The sequence below is a fragment of the Empidonax traillii genome, unplaced genomic scaffold (assembly GCF_003031625.1).
Source record: "Empidonax traillii isolate 1590-97213 ecotype Southwest subspecies unplaced genomic scaffold, ASM303162v1 scaffold783:size459103, whole genome shotgun sequence".
Taxonomy (NCBI): Eukaryota; Metazoa; Chordata; class Aves; order Passeriformes; family Tyrannidae; genus Empidonax; species Empidonax traillii.
In genome coordinates, this window is record NW_020955976.1 from 206,985 (window position 1) to 213,666 (window position 6,682).

Consider the following 6,682-nt stretch of genomic DNA (forward strand, 5'->3'; position numbering starts at 1 on the left):
TGTGTGCTTTCAGCAAAAGCTCTCCCTGGCTAGTGATGCATCGTTAATTTGATTTCTCCAAGAGACACACAGAATAAAAAGCACTTGGCTGGCCATGAAGTCAATGGCAAAACACACAGACTTCGAGAGGGTCAGGATGAACAAAAAAAGCGCAATACATTTCTACACTGCTACTCTGAAACAAAAAAAATGGGGAAAAAAAGAAAGAAAGAAAAAAAGACAAAGCATCTACAACAGGTATGTGTTATTACCAAGAGAGGCTCTTGGTAAATGGTCATTCTGTGTTGGTAAATGGTCATTCTGTGTTCTCATAAATAAATCAAATGCTGGCTTGGTAACACTTGAACTGATACTAGAAGTACTAGAAGCATTATTTTTAACACAGTGTAAGCATACCAGCCATCAGGAATAAAATACTAAGCAGGAAATATCTTTAATACATTGGTTTTCAACAACTGGGAGAACATTAGTAATAATTAGCAGCTGGCACGGGAACTCCTCTCTGCTAACTATACATCTTGTGGATAACAGCAAGTTTTATGTTAATACAATGATGTCAGCTGATGACAGCTTTATGGCAGAGAACATCATATTGTGCATTTCTGGGAAAAGGAATCTTTAGCACTGTGGAGATTATTATGGCTAAATTGCTTCTGAGTCACAGTCTGTTGTTGCTCAATGTTTCTTACTTGGTCCCTACCTACCTACCTTTTTTTTCCTCATGGAGATGCACCTGTTCAAAGAAGAGAACAAAACTGCACTGTTGCACCCACTCTCTTAGCTCAGTTATATGAGTTATTCAGGATACTGCTTCCACAATGGGATTATTTTTATTTATATTACAGAACAGACCAGAAGAAGCCAAGACCACACCGCACCAGGCATTGGGTGAACTTATCGTAAGAAACCTTGACAAAAAAGAGCATGTAATTCAGGCAGGCATAAGAGAAGACGAAAAAGGCACAGAAAGCTGATGTTAACACATCTTGGCCACGTACCTTCTCAAGGTACTCAGAAATAAGAGACCCTACACTACACTTCTCAGACACACTCATAGGTGAGGGATCCTCCCAGCTTCTCAGCACACCTCACTCTCTCAGAAGAGAAAGCTTTCAGCACCTACAATGAGGGATTCCACAAGCCAGAACTTGAACACTAGCTTGGAAAAAAATAGATTAGATGCCTGACAGTCTGAGCTTGGTTTACACAGCCTCCAGCCCCGCCCAAAACTGGAGCTCCCCAAGTCTACTGCAGTGCATCGATGTATGAATAAATGAGTACAGATATGCCAATGTGCCTCCCATAACCTGGAGTCCAGAGAGAAATTAAGGTGGTAACAGCAGTTTGATTACAGGCAACAAAGCCTGAGTGGCACAGCAGCCAAATAAAAATAAATAAATAAAAAGAGCCTTGTTTTGCATCCACTGATCCTGAATCGAAACAAAATAAAAAAATCCATTTATACAGATTCTTATGAAATTGCATTTTCTCTTAAATGAGGAAGGTTACTAAGGCAGAGAAAAAAAGCAAGACAAGGATGGGCCAAATGTTAAATGGATGAATGGATGGGCCAGATGTTAAAATGGAAAGAAGAAAATTTATTTTAAACAAAACTGAAAAATACAAAGACTGTGCATTTCATGCCTAACACACCTGTGTCCTGGTCTAGATTGCATTGCCTGCTAATGCTGTAACTTGTATGGTGCACTCAGTGTTCACAGAAAACCTTCAAAGTTCAAGTGAGGATTTGCAGATTTACCAAAAAAAAAACCCAAAAAATGTTTAGACTGAACTGCCTTTGACACACATCTGAAAGAAAAGATCATGAAATGACCTGCAAATCCGTATTTCTTTCCACGGTAAGGTAAGGGGAAAATAATTATTCACCACATCAGCAACTGTCAGGATTGGAGCACTGCGTGAGGTTGTTTTCCAAGGCAACACAGTGAGAACAGACAGAAAGATTCATCTTATAAAATGGAAATCTCATCTATTTGCATCCGTGCCAGGAGCTTGCCAGAATAACCCCCCTGACCAAGTACTAAATCCAGTGGCAATTCCATGTTCAGATTTCAGGGATTTTACAGATAAGCCAGCAGCAGCTCCCCCAGTAAACTGCACAATGTTTGATAAAATGTCTAAAAGCCTTGGTCACCTCCTACTACTACACAGAAGTGATTTTCTCCTGATGCTGAAAGTCAAACCAAAAAGAAGAATTGTAAAAACATTAAAACAACAACAAAACAAGAAACTTAAATAGTTCTTTTCATTCTGCCAAGATTACCCACAGTGAGCAATAGTTACACACACCACTCAATGCAGCAGAATTCCATTCCTCCCCTCACTGGGACGTGGCAATTTTTTGCTGTGAGGAGACAATTCCCCATCACTACAATCTGAGAAAAGAGCAAAACAATTGAATAGTGCAATGCTAGCACAGGCTTAGCACTCTTAACTGGCATCAAACAACACAGGTAACAAAAGTCAAACTGTCTCTGCAGCACTGAAGGTGGGAAGGAGCAATGACACGAGAACAGTTGCCTGAAACAAACTGCATTAGTATGAAAATTAAAGTGCCTTTTAGAGCAATCTCATGTTTTTACCGTGAGAAAAACAGAAGGAGAGCTAGCAGGACACTGCTTTTGTTCTTGAAGTGTTGGGATGCAGAAGGACCAAGTTCACATTTAAGCTTTCCATTCAACACACGACGAGACATTTCATCGCTCGATGCCTCTCTGCCACATCTGACGGATAAGCAGTAAGTCTGCTTTTATCTTGGCCTCTGCTGATCGATTTAGACAGCATACCCTTCAGGACTCTACTACAGTAGCATTCCAGTTTGGGAATACACACAAAATAGCTATTACATTATTCCTTGGGGGTACAATTTCACATTGATTGATTCAGTGACAGATTAGATAGGATGAAGCAGCCAGACTCCATGTTGAGGTTTTTTCCCCCACAAGGAGGGCTGCACACATCCCAGCTGATTCTTCTTTTTTGCCTTTAGCTGGTTAATTTTACTGATACAATAATCATGCAAACAGTAACCGGTTTGCCAAAATACTCAAACTGATACAGCCCTACAGTCAACTTCCAGTAAGCTGAAGCTTGGCTTGGAATTAAACAAAGCACATACAAAAACTACTACCAACAAGACTGCCAGCAGGGTAAGGCAATTGATATTGGCGCATGGCACTGACCTCAGTGACATATTGCAAAAGGAAAGCATAGATATACACCTGGCTGTTTATTAAACAAGGAGGAGAACAGAGCCTTTTCAATTCAGAGTTTGACTTATACACCTATAAATCCTTCAATTCAAAAGGAGCATAAAGAAAAAAAATGGCAGAATTTCAACTGTAGTTCTACAAACATTACAGAAAACTGAGACTAAAGAACAAGGGATATACCCATGGTTCTTATACGCAGCTGGACTATTCTAACCACACTCACTCCCCCCCCAAAAAAAAAAAAAATCCCCTTTTCACATCACTCTCCTTTTGTGATGGGCAGAAACCATTTACAGGTAATTCTTATTATCCTGCTGTTAGCTGCTTCCAATTTTGCAAAATATTACCCTCTAGTCCCATGATCTTCTGGTATTACACAGATGCATAAACAGTACCTAGAGCCTGATACAACAACAACCCCCCTACACCTTGAGTAGGGACAGAGTATTCCAAAAATTCAGAAATGTGGAAATCTGGGCAGGTTGTACACTGCTCCTTAGTCCCGCACAGAGGCTCAGCAGGTACTTATCCAAAGGGTATTTTTCGTGATGGTTGTGTCCTTCCTCCCTCACTGCAGGACCAGAAAGAGCCACATTTGTGGGGAGGGGCTGGGATGAAGGCAGAACCTGTGATTCAGACACAGCCCCGTACAATTCAATGCGCCACAACCACACTGCTCCAGAAGGCGGGCTGAGCGCTCCACACGTAGCAGCACCTGGGAGGAGTTTGCTCAGCCTCCAGACACCCGCTGCTCTGAAAGCACAGCACAAAAACACCAGCAGTGACAGTCAAGAGCCTGCCCAGTCAAGAGCAGTGAGCAAGCCCAGACCCACACTGAGACAGGCTGGCATGGCAGGTCATTGTCATTCCTGCCCAAACCCACGTGTATTTGGTATTTGGATGGTTCCCATTCCCTGAGCAGCTTCTTGTGTTTCCTTTACCTTAGTAACCACAGCAGGCATGCATAAACACCTACAATGTGCTGCCAGAGACATCTCATACTGAGGAGTGGAGGCGTGAGGAGCAGCATTTCTGGCTGAGAAAACACTGTGCTATTAATGCTTCAAAGGCAGGGAGGTCAGGAGAAAAAACACGAAATGGAGCTTTTTCCCCAAATAAAACAAGAGATCAAATAACACAAATCTGTGCATTTGCAGAGGGAGATCTGTGCTCCATGGCTCAGAAGCAGCAGGGCCCTGCTGACACTTCAGGGCAGTCTCATTTTTTGCCTCGTAAGTGCCAGGTTAAGCCCTACAAGACCCTCACCACTGGCAACACTGGCAATCTCACAATTGCCTCCAGCTGATAACAGCTCTCTTGGACATGCAAGTGAGTCTAACCCACTCCAGATTAGCTTAACTAAAATTGTTACGATCTATGAACATAATATGAATCAGTCAAGTCAGTTTTGCCCTGAACACAGCACACTGATTTCAAACACTGCACATTACAGATTATAGGAATGGCCTTTCCCTAGAGATATCCCAAATTCCAAAGCACAGCAATGTATCAGACACAGAGCCATTTTTCCAATGCTGTAGCCAAGAAAGCACCTTGCTAAATATCTAACCCAACAAAGAAAACTGAACCACCTGTACTCTACAAGCCTCCCTCCCACTCACCTGATGAATCAGTGTTGCAATAAAGCACATGGAAATTAAATTAGGTACCATGAAAAGATTACAGCAGTAAATCCGCCTTTCAGTTACGTTCATGTAGCACCATGATTAAATCATTCCTTTGGTTCACATTGTCCACTTCAAACCAAAACAGGTGGCAGGCAGCACTATGGTCTGCATCAACCCCCCTTGAGAACTGCTGTCACTACTTTGATCAACAGCAGCACAAAGCAACCCTGGTACTGAATCGGCTCCCCTGCTACCCCTGCACCCTTCTGGCCCAGCTCAGCTGTCACCCTTTTTGCCCAGCACGCTCCCAGGGTCACCCACCATCCCACTACGAACTGCCCAGTTGAGAACACCCATTCTCCTCTTCTGGCAAGAAAACTTAACCACGCACAGAGGGGAAGCCACGACAGAGGTGACTTGAGGCTTCTCTCTCCCTCCCCACTCACACTTCTTTGGAAACTTGCTGCCAAGAAGGAAGGTGGCAGCTGGGGACGCATCCAATGCAGCGGCTGTTCCCTGCTTGTACAGACCTCGCTCAATACTGCTGTTATCTTGTACATCAGTGCAAAGAGGGGGAAGGAATATTTTGACAACAAAGATACTGCTGCAGCTAGATGAAGTGAGGAGGTGACTACACAGCTTAAAGAACTTTCCTCCTCACTTATGTTAAACAATTGTTTCACACTACAACACTTTAGGTTTGCCTAGCACTTGAAAAACATGGTTTCTGATCCAGCAGACAGTTGCGTATGCTTATATGTTTATTTCTCCAGACAAGCTGCCTTGCTTCACTAAGTGCAACCTAAAAAGCATTTCCGAACTCAGGTCTATCTGGTTTTTAGATAGCGATGCATATGGTCTTCAGTATGGTATCTGTTCAAGTGCCTATAGGAAAGGTAATTGCCATCCTCAATCAAATTATCCAATTAGGAACAGTGCATCTCCTTACTAGTTCCTCGCCATCCTGGAAGAAATACATTAAAAATGGGTTCCACCTACCAGATTTGCCCATATGTTTAAAGAAATCATGTCTCCTTGACAGCACGCCATCCCACATGCCACAGCAGCCACACGCTGGACCCCCAGCACTGCCATGCCGAGATGTCGGGGGCCGAGGGAGAAATGGGGGAACACCCCACAGCTCCCATCGCCAAACCCCAAAAGACACACACAGAAACGACGGCACACAACCTGGGTAGAGGCAGCAGGGTTACCCTCTCAGAGCTGCCAGCGCTCAGTCCCTCACTGAAATCCCGCCGCTCCGGGGTACCACGTTATACTTAAAAATAGGCAGCCTGGCTTTGCGGGAGACAAGGAGAATAGCAGATGTGCAAACGCCTTTCAATTTTGTCGGGGGGAGGGAGGGGGGAAGAATGGATTTATTTGAGTAATCGGAGGGAAGGGGGTATTTGCTTTCATAGAGTCTTTTGGGGAGGATGGCTTTTGGGGTTATTGAAGGGGTTGGGGGAGCAGGGCAGTGGCTTCTCGGGGCAGGGGGCAGCGCGGCGCGCCTTACCTGTGCGGGGCGGCCGAGCCCCCGCGCCGTGCCGCGCTCAGCACGCCGCTCCCCGCCGCCGCCGCCGCATCGCCGCCGCCGGGACACGCGTGGGACGGGGCGCGGGGGACACGCGTGGGCCCCGCGGAGCCGCTCCCCCGGCGGCAAGGAACGCGCCGGGCCGCGGCCGGACAGCTGCTCGGGGGAGGCGGCGGCAGGAAATACCAAAAGACTGATCCAACCACGCTAGGGAGGGAGGGAGGGAAGGGAAGGGGGAATAGAAGAGAGAAATAGAGGGAGGAAAAAAAATAAAAAGGGAGGGAGGA

At 45.1% G+C, this 6,682-nt stretch overlaps 1 protein-coding gene across 5 annotated transcripts in view; it reads right to left on the reverse strand.

Annotated features, from left to right (window-relative positions):
• Positions 1-6,682, reverse strand: part of OSBPL5 (oxysterol binding protein like 5) — a 188,148-nt gene that overhangs the window by 140,146 nt on the left and 41,320 nt on the right. The window contains exon 1 of one of the 5 annotated variants that reach the window (XM_027901402.1): positions 6,378-6,552. The exons of the other annotated variants lie outside the window; for them this stretch is intronic. The gene's annotated coding sequence lies outside the window, so the exon portion shown is untranslated. Of the gene's footprint in view, positions 1-6,377; positions 6,553-6,682 lie in introns of those variants that run through there. 5 annotated transcript variants of the gene reach the window in all.